At 47.4% G+C, this 13,272-nt stretch overlaps 1 non-coding gene across 1 annotated transcript; it reads right to left on the reverse strand.

Moving 5' to 3' along the window:
• Positions 1-4,143: 4,143 nt before the first annotated feature.
• Positions 4,144-4,281, reverse strand: LOC119925993. The gene has a single exon (XR_005449912.1). It is a non-coding gene; the product is annotated as a small nucleolar RNA SNORA7 (small nucleolar RNA).
• Between the last annotated feature and the right edge of the window lie 8,991 nt (positions 4,282-13,272).

Genomic DNA, 13,272 nt, shown 5'->3' on the forward strand with positions numbered 1-13,272 from the left:
GGGTATGTATGTAAGTGCTGTGGGGCTGAGGGTGGAGTGAATATCAAGTACACCTGCAGAGATTCACTCTGCTTAACTTCAATCACTACTGCAACTTCTTATAACATGGGTGAATAGTTCTGTTTGGCTGAAATTGATTATGCTTTTCAGTTCTATTCATTTTTCTCCTGACCACTGGTTTTAAGTCACTCAATCAATCGATTGTATTTGGTGAGCATTTACCATGTGCAGAGGACCATACTAGCTGCTTGGAAGAGTACAGCACAACACAGTTCCGTGCCTGTAAGGAGCTTACGGCCTAGAGGGGGAGAGAGACGTTATTGTAATTAAATAAATTATGGATATGGACTAAGTGCTGTGGGACTGAGGTTGGAATGAATATCAAGTGCACCTCACTTTCTCTGAGAAGCCTTCCCAGGTTAACTGTGCGAACTCCAATCACTATTTCAACTTCTTATAACATATATGACTATCTCTGGCTGAAGTCGGTTATAATAATAATAATTGTTATATAATAATAATTGTTAAGCGCTTACTATGTGCAAAGCACTGTTCTAAGCGCTGGGGGGGGTTACAAGGTGATCAGGTTGTCCCACGGGGGGCTCATAATTTTAATCCCCATTTTACAGATGAGGTAGCTGAGGCACAGAGAAGTTAAGTGACTTGCCCAAAGTCACACAGCTGATAGTTGGCGGAGCCGGGATTTGAACCCATGACCTCTGGCTCCAAAGCCCGGGATCTTTCCACTGAGCCACGTTTTGGGTTGTGCTCATTTGCTGTCCTGACCATTGGCCTTGTCACTCAATCAGTGGTATATACTGAACACTTACTGTGTACTAGGCGCTTGGGAGAGTACGCTAGAACAGAGTTGGTAGGCACGTTCCCCGCCCACAGTGACTTTACAATCTTGAATCAGCTCCCTCCCAGTTAATTCACTCTATTCTCCTGCTACACATTTCCCCGACTTCCCCCAGACACCGCCAGCCCCTTAAAAAAGTAAGGATTGGGCCTTCTGCTCCTTCTGACCCTCCCTCTGCCCCCTTCTCCCCAGTGCAGGGCCCTGCCCACAGTGGAGACTCTGTCACTGTTGTTGCTGCGACTGCCAGGGTTATCTTACAGCTATATAAACAAGTTCAACATCCAAGACGCCCCTGAAATGTTAGCAAAAACAGACTTCGGGCTTTTCCCCATTTCAGACCAGTAAGCATCTTTGGGGCACAGATTCTTACACTAAAACCCTCTCTCAATTAAGCCGGGTGTCGGATCTTGGACGTGGATCCATTTTTTTTCCCGTGGTACTCGTTAAGCGCTTACTATGCACCCGGCACTGTGCTAAGCGCCGGTGTCGATACAAGCTAATCAGGTTGGACACCATTCGTGTCCCACCTGGGGCTCATGGTCCCAGTCCCCATTTTACAGGTGTGGGAACTGAGGCCCAGAGAAGTGAAGGGACTTGCTTAAGGTCACACAGCAGACAGGTGGCAGAGATGGGATTAGAACCCAGGGGAAATGAGGGCTTAGTCAGGGAAGGCCTGTTGGAGGGGATTTGCTTTTAATGAGGCTTTGCCGGAGGGGAGAGTGGTGGTCTGTCTGATAGGGAGAGAGACGGAGTTCATTCATTAATTCAGTCGTATTTATTAAGCGCTTAGGTGTGCAGAACACTGTACTAGGCACTTGGGAAAGTACGATACAACAGTAAATAGTGACATTCCCTGCCCACAGTGAGCTTACAGTCTAAAGCTAGCTCTCTTCCTCCCTTCAAGGCCCTACTGAGAGCTCACCTCCTCCAGGAGGCCTTCCCAGACTGACCCCTTCCTTCCTCTTCCCCTCGTCCCCCTCTCCATCCCCCCCATCTTACCTCCTTCCCTTCCCCACAGCACCTGTATATATGCTTATATGTTTGTACATATTTATTACTCTTTTTATTTTACTTGTACATATCTATTCTATTTATTTTATTTTGTTAGTATGTTTGGTTTTGTTCTCTGTCTCCCCCTTTTAGACTGTGAGCCCACTGTTGGGTAGGGACTGTCTCTATATGTTGCCAACTTGTACTTCCCAAGCACTTAATACAGTGCTCTGCACACAGTAAGCACTCAATAAATACAATTGATGATGATGAGGATGATAAAGGCGGGGAGAGACAGACATCAATACAAATAAATAAAATGACAGTTATGGACATAAGTGCTGTGGGGCTGGGAGGGAGGAAGAGCAAAGGGAGCAAGTCAGGGCGACGCAGAAGGGAGTGGGAGATGAGGAAAGGCGGGGCTTAGTCTGGGAAGGCCTCTTGGAGGAGATGTGCCTTCAATGCATCGTTGAAGTGAAGGGAGAGTAATTGTCGGATTTGAGGAGGGAGGGCGTTCCAGGCCAGAGGCGGGACGTGGCCAGGGCTCGGCAGTGAGACAGGCGAGATCGGGGCAGAGTGAGAAGGTTAGGAGTGCAGTGTGTGGGCTGGGCTGTAGAAGGAGAGAAGGGAGGTGAGGTAGGAGGGGGTGAGGTGGTAAAGTGCTTTAAAGCCAATGGTGAGGAGTTTTTGTGTGATACAGAAGTGGATGGGCAACCACTGGAGTTTTTTTGAGGAGAGAGGTGACATGACCTGAACGTTTTTGTAGAAAGATGATCTGGGCAGCAGAGTGAAGTATGGACTGGAGTGGGGAGAGACAGGAGGCTGGGAGGTCATTAAGGAGGCTGATGCAGTAGTCCAAGCCAAAGGCAATGAGGTAGACGAGATTAAGACGAGTTGGGTTGGTGTTAGAGGAGTGAAGTAAATATGCAGGGCTGTAGTAGGACGTTAGTGAGGTAAGATAGGAGGGGGAAAGGTGATTGAGTGTCTTTAAGAGGTTTCTGTTTGATGTAGAAGTAGATGCCAACTTGTACTTCCCAAGCGCTTAGGACAGTGCTCTGCACACAGTAAGTGCTCAATAAATACAATTGATTGAATGATTGATGGGCAATCACTGAAGGTTCTTGAGGAATGGGGAGAGGTGTCCTGAAAGTTTTTGTAGAAAAATGACCTGGGCAGCAGAATGAAGGACCCTGGGTCAGAAGGACCTGGGTTCTATTGCTGGCTCTGCCATTTGTCTGCTGTGTGACCTTGGGTAAATCACTCAATTTTCAGTTCCCTCATCTGTGAAATGGGGATTAAGGCCGTCAGACCCAGTGAGACATGGATTGCGTCCAACCTGATTAGCTTGCATCTACCCCAGCACCTAGTATAATAGACTTTTAGACTGTGAGCCCACTGTTGGGTAGGGACTGTCTCTATATGTTGCCAATTTGTACTTCCCAAGCGCTTAGTACAGTGCTCTGCACATAGTAAGCGCTCAATAAATACGATTGATGATGATGATCATGATCATGATAATATCTGGCATATAGTAAGCACTTAACAAGTACCATTCAACAAATAAGGCAATCAGTCAATCAATTGTATTTATTGAGCACTGTACCGTGTGCAGAGCAATGTGTTAAACACTTAGGAGAGTACAATACAACAAGAAACAGACATATGCGACATATGAGAAGCAGCGTGGCTCAGTGGAAAGAGCCCGGGCTGTGGAGTCAGAGGTCTTGGGTTCAAATCCCCGCCCCACCACTTGTCAGCTGTGTGACTTTGGGCAAGTCACTTCATTTCTCTGGGCCTCAGTTACCTGATCTGTAAAATGGGGATTGAGACTGTGAGCCCCCCATGGGGCAACCTGATCACCCTTGTAACCTCCCCAGCGTTTAGAACAGTGCTTTGCACATAGTAAGTGCTTAATAAATGCCATTATTATTATTATATGTTCCCTGCCCACAACGAGCTTACAGTCTAATAAAGTCTATTGTTATCAACAATATTACCGTACTTGTTAAGCACAGTAGACTCCTGTTTTACAAATGTGAGCGTAGTAACCCCTGCCTCCTTCCAAATTCTGGTCTTGTCGTGCTGTGGAGTCGTCTCCAACCCGGAGCGGCTCCATGGGCACATCTCTCCCAGAACGCCTCACCTCGTTCTGCAGTCGTTCTGGTAGTGTTTCCATAGAGTTTCTTGGTAAAAATACAGATGTGGCTGACCATTGCCGCCTTTCGCACAGTAAACTTGAGTCTCCGCCCTCGACTTTCTCCCGTTCCGCTGCTGCCCGGCACAGGTGAGTTTTGACTTGTAGCAGATTGCCTTCCACTCGCTAACCACGGCCCAAGCTAGGAATGGAATGGGTAAGCCTCTGCTTGACTCTCCCTCCCGTAGCCAGAAGTGGTAGAGTTCTGGAAATTCTCCAGGTGCGATCCTGAGAGGTTATATTCTCCAAAGAGTTTGGTGTAGTTCTCTGCATACAGTGGATACTCTGTAGATACAACTGATTTACTGAATTGTGGCTTTTATAATTGGGAACAATTCACATCCCATTCATTACCAACTCTCTGATGTCTAGATTTTTGTTGGCTTACTTTGTTACGTGGATTAAACAGTAGTAGCTACCGATTAGCCTTTGTGCAGGGCACTGTACTGAACTCTGGGGGAGCACAATAGAAATAAAAGGCATGATTTCGTGCCCTCGGGGATTGCTGGGAGTTATACTCCACATGGATCTATTGCCTTTATTGTCCACATCAAAATAAGATGTTAATGTTTCTCTCACACATAAACTGGGTTATTTTTCAACTGACAGTATTTATTGGGTGACTACTGTGTACAAAATACTGTACTGAGTGAGAGAAAACAGTGAGAAACAGCGTGGCTCAGTGGAAAGAGCCTAGGCTTTGGAGTCAGAGGTCATGGGTTCAAATCCCAGGTCCGCCACTTGTCAGCTGTGTAACTTTGGGCAAGTTACTTAACTTCTCTGAGCCTCAGTTACCTCATCTGTTAAATGGGGATGAAGACTGTGAGCCCCCTGTGGGACAACCTGATCACCTTGTAACCTCCCCAGCGCTTCGAACAGTGCTTTGCACATAGTAAGTGCTTAAAAAACGCCATTATTATTATTATTACTTGGTAGACTTGACTTCTGTTCAAGTTCTGGTACTTTTAGTATTTACTATTATTAGTCCTAATGATGGTATTTGTTACACGATTACTATCAATCAGTCAATCGTATTTATTGAGCACGTACTGTGTGCAGAGCACTTTACTAAGCTCCTGGAAGAGCACAATGCAACAGAATTAGCAGAAATGTTCCCTGCCCACAAGCACTGTTCCAAACTCTGGGGTAGATACACCAGTTGATCAGGTTGGACAGTGTCCCTGTACCCCATGGGGCTCACAGTCTAAATCAGAGGGAGGACAGGTATCGAATCCCCATTTTACCGTTGAGGAAACTGAGGCCCAGAGAAGAAAAAAGACTCGCCCAAGGTCACAGAGCAAGCAATTAGCAGAGCCAAGAATAGAATTCAAGGCCTCTGACTTCCAGGCCCATGGTCTTTTCACTAGGCTGCTTCTCAGATATGCATAGAAGTCCATAACAACAGAACCAAAGGTTGATGACATCTCCGCCCCTGCTCTCCCTCCCTCCAGGCTCGTATCTCCTCCTGCCTTCAAGACATCATCTGGATGTCTGCACGCCACCTAAAACTCAATATGTCCAAGACTGAGCTCCTTATCTTCCCCAACAAATCCTGTCCTCTCCCTGACTTTCCCATCAATGTGGACGGCACTACAGTCCTTCCCGTCTCACAAGCCCGCAACCTTGGTGTCATCCTCGACTCCGCTCTCTCGTTCACCCCTCACATCGAATCCGTCACCAAAGCCTGCCGGTCTCACCTCCACAGCATCGTCAAGATCCACCCTTTCCTCTCCATCCAAACCGCTACCTCACTGGTTCAATCTCTCATCCTATCCCAACTGGATTACTGCATCAGCCTCCTCTCTGATCTCCCATCCTCCTGTCTCTCCCCATTTCAGTCTGTACTTCACTCTGCCGCCCGGATTGTGCAGAAACGCTCTGGGCATGTCACTCCCCTCCTCAAAAATCTCCAGTGGTTGCCTGCCAACTTACAAATCAAGCAAAAACTCCTCACCCTCGGCTTCAAGGCTCTCCATCACCTCGCCCCCTCCTACCTCACCTCCTTTCTCTCCTTCTCCAGCCCAGCCCGCACCCTCCGCTCCTCCGCCACTAACCTCCTCACTGTGCCCCGTTCTCACCTGTCCCGCCATCGACCCCCGGCCCACATCCTTCCCCTGGCCTGGAATGCCCTCCCTCCACACATCCAGGAGGCCTTCCCAGACTAAGTCCCCTTTTTCCTCCGCTCCCCATCCCCCCCACCCTACCTCCTTCCCCTCCCCACAGCACTTGTATATATTTGTACAGATTTATTACTCTATTCATTTTACTTGTAAATATTTACTATTCTGTTTATTTTGTTAATGATGTGCATATAGCTATAATTCTATTTATTCTGACAGTTTTGACACCTGTCTACATGTTTTGTTGTCTGTCTTCCCCTTCTAGACTGTGAGCCCATTGTTGAGTAGGGACCGCCTCTATACGTTGCCGACTTGTACTTCCCAAAGCGCTTAGTGCAGTGCACTGCACACAGTAAGCGCTCAATAAATACGATTGAATGAATGAATGAATCCCCCCCAAAATGGGAAATCCCCAGAACACCGGCGCTGCCCCAGGAGTGATACACCCCAGGACTTTACTGTGGCTCATTTAAAGGACGGGGACTGGAGTTCAATCTGTTGATCATTACCAGCTGAATCTCCTCCTTGCCAACTGAACTTTGCCATCCCTGTCTGTCCTCTGCTCCTGCCTTTCCCGTTTCCCGGGTTGCTCACGAAATGATCTATTGTTTACTTGTTCTATGATCTATTGTCTAATGATCTATTGTCCACTTGTTTACACATCCGTTGTGACTTCTACTCTAGGGAGTGAGCTCCTTGAGGGTGGGACCTGGGCTTGGCCAGACAAACTGGAGTCCACGCCTAAAGACCCATCACATTCCATCCCTTGAGGAAAAGTGATGTGCCCGCTTTGAGTCAATGACAGCTTGGCCAGATAAAATGGCATCCAGGCCTAAGGGCCAACCACATTCCATCCCTTGATATTCTACCACTCCTAGGGATTCTAGTCACTGGAGTTACTCTTGTTCACTTAAGGTGGACAGGAGACCATCAAACTGGCCTAGAGGTAAAACAACTCAGTGGGTTGGTCTGAAGAGAAGGGCCAAATGCAGAGCCCGGACCATTTTCCTTCCACAGTCCTCATGGAATAAGATCGAGAGAGATTGAGGGTGAGCTCTACTCACCTGTCTCATGCCCGTCCAGATCAGGTTACTAAGATAGCCACACTCCCGATCTAGACCGTAATCTCCTTGTGGGCAGGAAATGTGTCTACTAACTCTTGAATTGTCCTCTTTCACGCGCTCAGTTGGGTGCTCAGCACACAGTAAGTGCTCAGTAAATACGATCGAATGAATAATCGATTGAAGAAGACTCTGAAGTCAAGAGATCAACAATCATCATCATCAACATCAATGATATTTAGTCATTCATTCAACTGCGTTTATTGAGTGCTTACTGTGTGCAGAGCACTGTACTAAGCACTTGGGAGAGGGCAATACAACCGAGTTGGTAGACCCGTTTCCTGCCCACAAAGAGCCTACAGTTTAGAGATCCTAGTAGGAGAGGATCTCCAGGTAAGAGAGAGATTGGTGCAAGAAAGAAGGTTTTGAAGAACCAGTGCCTCAACCTGCCACCAAGCCAGGTTTAGAACCCTCCTCTGGAACAATTTCTAGTAAACCTTACTTACTCCATCAGCATGAGCGGCAGCGGGGACTAGTGGAAAACGCATGGGTCTAGGAGGTTCTGGGTTCTAGTCCCAGCTCCGCCACTTGTCTGCCGGGAGACCTTGGGTGAGTCATTTGACTTGTCTGTGCCTCAGGTACCTCATCTGTAAAATGAGGATTAAGATTGTGAGCCCATGTGGGACAGGGACAGTGTCTAAACTGTTTAGGTTGTATTGACCCTGGTGCTTAGAACAGTGCTTGGCACATAATAAGCTCTCAACAAATACCACAGTATCCCAAGTCTTCCCCCACCCTCCCACTTAGGCCCGTAAGTTCCGGCTTTTCATTCGTGAGAAAAATAACTCTGATTTTCTTCAGCCTAGTGCCAATTTTAGTGTCTATTTAATCAATTTCTTTCTTGAAAATCCCACGCCATGCGCTTTTGTTCTAAGGCGCTGTGGGCCTGAAGTTGCCAACTGGCTGCGGTGCAGTCAAGAGCGAGGCCTGAAGAATCAGGTTTTTTCTATAATAACGTCAAGAATTCATTACTAAAAAAGGTTGGGTTTTTTCTTTTTCATAATTACTAAAGATCTCCAGCTCGGTTTCGCTGGTTGTTAATCTTGCCCGGTCGCATACCGTACTGGGAAAAATATTGGTTTGACAATGTTTGAATTCAGCTTTTGAAGGACAAAACATCCCCCCTTGGGTGATGTAGCCAAGTTTTAATTTCTCATCCGTTAGGGTCAGCTTCCAATTGGGCTGAGACTTTTCTAATCATTCAAGAAGCAGTGTGGCCTAGTGGAAAGAGCAGGGGCCTGAGAGTCAGAGGACTTGGGTCCACTTGCCTGCTGTGTGACCTTGGGCAAATCACTTCACTTCTCCTGGGCTTCCGTTACTCATCTGTAAAATGGGGATTAAGCCTGTGGAACGGAGACCGTGTCCCACCCGATAAACTTGTATCTACCCCAGGGCTTAGGACAGTGCCTGGCATATAGTAAGTGCTTAACAAATACTATTAAAAAAAAATCCAATCAGATTTGAAAAGTCAAACCAGGTTCTGGGGAGAATTCTGAAAAATCGGATGTTGCCCATTCAGGGATCACTATAGGCAGTTCTCAATCATTTATGCTTCCAATAGGTTATATCTGATAGAGCAAACTATTTGCTGCGTCAAAAGATCACACGGGAGTCGCGCATTGTCCCAGGCCCAGAGGATCGATCGATCTATGGTATTTATTGAGCGCTTACTGTGTGCTGAGCACTGTACTAAGCGCTTGGGAGAAGCAGCATAGTTTAGCAGAAAGAGCACGGGCCTGAAAGTCAGAAGGTCCTAGGTTCTGATTCTGGCTTGTCCGCTTGTCTGCTGTGTGACCTGGGGCAAGTCACTTTACTTCTCTGGGCCTGAGTTACCACATCTGGAAAATGGGATTAAGAGTTTGAGCCCCTTGCACGACAGGGGCTGTGTCCAACCGGATTTGCTTGCCTCTACCCCAGCGCTTAGTATGGTGCTTGACACATAATAAGCACTTAACATATACCAAGGTTATTATTATGGGCAACCACTGGAGTTTCTTGTGGAGGGGTGGCACATGGCATGAACATTTTCATAGAAAAATGTTCTTGTCCAAGTAGCTCTTCACTGGCAATCAGACTCTTTCATGAGACTTCCCAAATCTGCCTGAGCAGATGTCCGTTTTAACCACTGAACCCGTTGTTGGGTAGGGACCATCTCTATCTGTTGCCGAATTGTACTTTCCAAGCACGTAGTCCAGTGCTCTGCACACAGTAAGCGCTCAATAAATATGATTGATTGAATGAAGGAATGAATGAACAAACCACCAACCCCAGAAGCGGACTGAGAAGAAAGGATAGTTTGGGAAGGGTTATGATGACCCGTTCCAGTCTTGGAGTTCAGAACAGGATCAGGAATAAAACGACTGTGTGTACCTACTTTGTTGGATGGTACTCTCCCAAGCGGTTAGTACAGTGCTCTGCACACAGTAAGTGCTCAATGGATGCCATGGATCCCTCTTTTCCGGCAGCCCCTCCTTCCGCACGATACCAGGACAGGGACAGTAGCTGAAAACCACCTGTACTGGTCCCGGGGATGGGAATAGCAGGACAATGACCAGGGAAAGCAATGCCTAGGTGATATCGTACTCTCCCACGTGCTCAGTAAAGTGCTTGGCACACAGTAAGCGCTAAGTAAATATCACTGCTTGATTTGATCACTTGATTGATTGCCGGCACCCCCTCCTTTCACACACAGTACCAGGACAGGGAAAACAGCTGAAAACTATCTACACCAGTCCTGGGAGCCAGGGAGGAGAAGAGCAAGACAGTGACCCGGGGTTGCAATGCCTAGGTTGTATTGAACTCTCCCAAGTGCTTAGTACACTGTTCTGCACACACTAAGCGCTCAATAAATACCACTGATTGATGGATTGTTTCTTTAACAGTACGTGTTAAGCAATACTATGTGCCAGGCACTGTTCTAAGCTGTGGGGTAGATCCAAGCTAATCAGGTTGGAAACCGTCCATGTCCCACATGGGGCTCACAATCTTAATCCTCATTTTACAGATGAGGGAACTGAGGCCCAGAGAAATAAAGTGACTTGCCCAAGGTCATACAGCAGACAGGTGGTGTTGTCGACATTAGAACCCAGTTCCTTCTGACTTCCAGGCCCTTGCTCTATCCACTAGCCCACACTGCCTCTGACTGATGGACTGACAGTGTAAACTAACAATAATGATGATGGTAATTTGTCAAGCACTTTTTTTTAATGGCATTTATTAAGCGATTACTATGTGCAAAGTACTGTTCTAAGCACTGGGGAGGTTACAAGGTGATCAGGTTGTCCCTCATGGGGCTCACAGTCTTAATCCCCATTTTACAGATGAGGTGACTGAGGCACACTAAGCACTGGGGTGGATACAAGCAAATCAGGACTCAAACAATGACTCAGTATGTCCAAGACTGAGCTCCTTATCTTCCCTCCCAAACCCTGCCCTCTCCCTGACTTTCCCATCTCTGTTGATGGCACTACCGTCCTTCCTGTCTCACAGGCCCGCAACCTTGGTGTCATCCTCGATTCTGCTTCTTGTTCACCCCTCGCATCCAATCCGTCCCCACAACCTGCCGGTCTCACCTCCATAACATCGCCAAGATCTGCCCTTTCCTCTCCACCCATACCGCTACCCTGCTCATTCAAGCTCTCATCCTATCCCGTCTGGACTACTGCATCAGCCTTCTCTCTGATCTCTCATCCTCGTGTCTCTCCCCACTTCAATCCATGCTTCATGCTGCTGCCCGGATTATCTTTGTTCAGAAACGCTCTGGGCATGTTACTCCCCTCCTCAAAAATCTCTAGTGGCTACCAATCAATCTGTGCATCAGGCAGAAACTCCTCACCCTGGGCTTCAAGGCTGTCCATCACCTCGCCCCCTCCTACCTCACCTCCCTTCTCTCCTTCTACAGCCCAGTCAGCACCCTCCGCTCCTCCACCGCTGATCTCCTCACCGTACCTCGTTCTCGCCTGTCCCGCCATCGACCCCCGGCCCACGTCATCCCCCGGGCCTGGAATGCCCTTCCCCCGCCCATCCGCCAAGCTAGCTCTCTTCCTCCCTTCAAGGCCCTACTGAGAGCTCACCTCCTCCAGGAGGCCTTCCCAGACTGAACCCCTTCCTTCCTCTCCCCCTCGTCCCTCTCTCCATCCCCCCATCTTACCTCCTTCCCTTCCCCACAGCACCTGTTTATATGTGTATATGTTTGTACATATTTGTTACTCTATTTATTTTACTTGTACATATCTATTCTATTTATTTTATTTTGTTAGTATGTTTGGTTTTGTTCTGTCTCCCCCTTTTAGACTGTGAGCCCACTGTTGGGTAGGGATTGTCTCTATATGTTGCCAACTTGTACTTCCCAAGCGCTTGGTACAGTGCTGTGCATGCAGTAAGCGCTCAGTAAATATGATTGATTGATTGATTACCTCCTTCCCCTCCTGACAGCACCTGTATATATATATGTATATATACATATTTATTATTCTATTTATTTATTTATTTATTTTACTTGTGCATATTTATTCTATTTATTTTACTTTGTTAATATGTTTTGTTTTGTTGTCTGTCTCCCCCTTGTAGACTGTGAGCCCGCTGTTGGGTAGGGACCGTCTCTATATGTTGCCAACTTGTACTTCCCAAGCGCTTAATACAATGCTCTTCACACAGTAAGCGCTCAATAAATACGATCGAATGAATGAATCAGGTTGGACACAGTCCCTGTCCCAAGTGGGGTGCAATGGTCTCGATCCTCATTTTCCAGATGAGGGAACTGAGGCCTGGAGAAGTGAAGTGACTTGCCCTAGGTCACCCAGCTGAGATGGAATGGAGCCGGGACAGAAGTAATAATAATAATAATAATAATAGTATTTAAGTGCTTACTATATGCCAAGCACTGTTCTACGCATCGGGGTAGATACAAGGTAATCAGGTTGTCCCACTTGGGGCTCAGTCTTCACCCCCATTTTCCGGATGAGGTAACTGAGGCCCAGAGAAGTGAAGTGCCTTGCCCAAGGGCACAGAGTGGTGGAGTCAGTATGTGGGCAGGGTGCCGGTGTCGACCCCCCGCCTCCCGCCACACACACCCCATAACTTCAACGGGTCCCGGGGCCGCATTCCCGAGGTGACCTTTGGCCGCGGTGGGACTATTTCGAGTACAATGGGTATAAAACTATGATTTGAACCACAAATTTCTGAGCATTGGCCGTAAAATAAACCTGGGCGTGTTGATGTAATGGTAGCCTGATTAAGTCGGCCTGGAATGGCATCTGTTTTTAAACCCATGGATGGGAGGGCTCATGAATGTAAAACATCTTCAGATGAGATTAACATGCGGATCGGTAGTTCAATAGGAAGAACTAAATGATTGTCCACTTCTAATAAACGTATCTGCCCTGCAGTAAGGTCTTGGGTGGGAATTATATGAGTCAAATGATAGGTCTTCGTAATCACTATATTCATAACTTCAGTACCATTGGTGACCCATTGTTTTGATGGTCAAATTTGGATTATTAATTTCATCCATTATATATAGGATACGCAATGAGGGTAAGGCAATAAGGATCAGGATAATAGCTGGCAGAATAGTTCAAATAGTTTCCACTTCTTGAGCGTCTGTGGTGTTTGTGTGAGTTAATCTTGTGGTTAGTCTTGTTGAGATAACATAGAGAACGAAGGAACTAATAAGAAAGACAATGTTTAAGGTGTGATCGTGGAAGTGTAAGAGTTCCTCTGTAATGGGTGAGGTTGCATCATGAAATCCCAGTTGGAGGGGCCAGGCCATTAAAGTGTACAAAATCAGATTTGTAATTTAGCTCTGACGGGGCTATGTTACTAAGTCATGTCAAGGGAGGCCCGCCCCGGGGCATGCCGGGAGCGGAGCGGTGACGCGGTGACGTCACAGGCGACAGGATGAGCTAATTGCGGATCGCCCCGGCGGGGTGGGGGGGGGCCCCGGTGCTGCCATTCAGGGGTCACGTGACGCGGCGCGCCCCCCGCCCC

This window comes from Tachyglossus aculeatus, chromosome 3 (genome assembly GCF_015852505.1).
Source record: "Tachyglossus aculeatus isolate mTacAcu1 chromosome 3, mTacAcu1.pri, whole genome shotgun sequence".
In the NCBI taxonomy this organism is placed as follows: domain Eukaryota; kingdom Metazoa; phylum Chordata; class Mammalia; order Monotremata; family Tachyglossidae; genus Tachyglossus; species Tachyglossus aculeatus.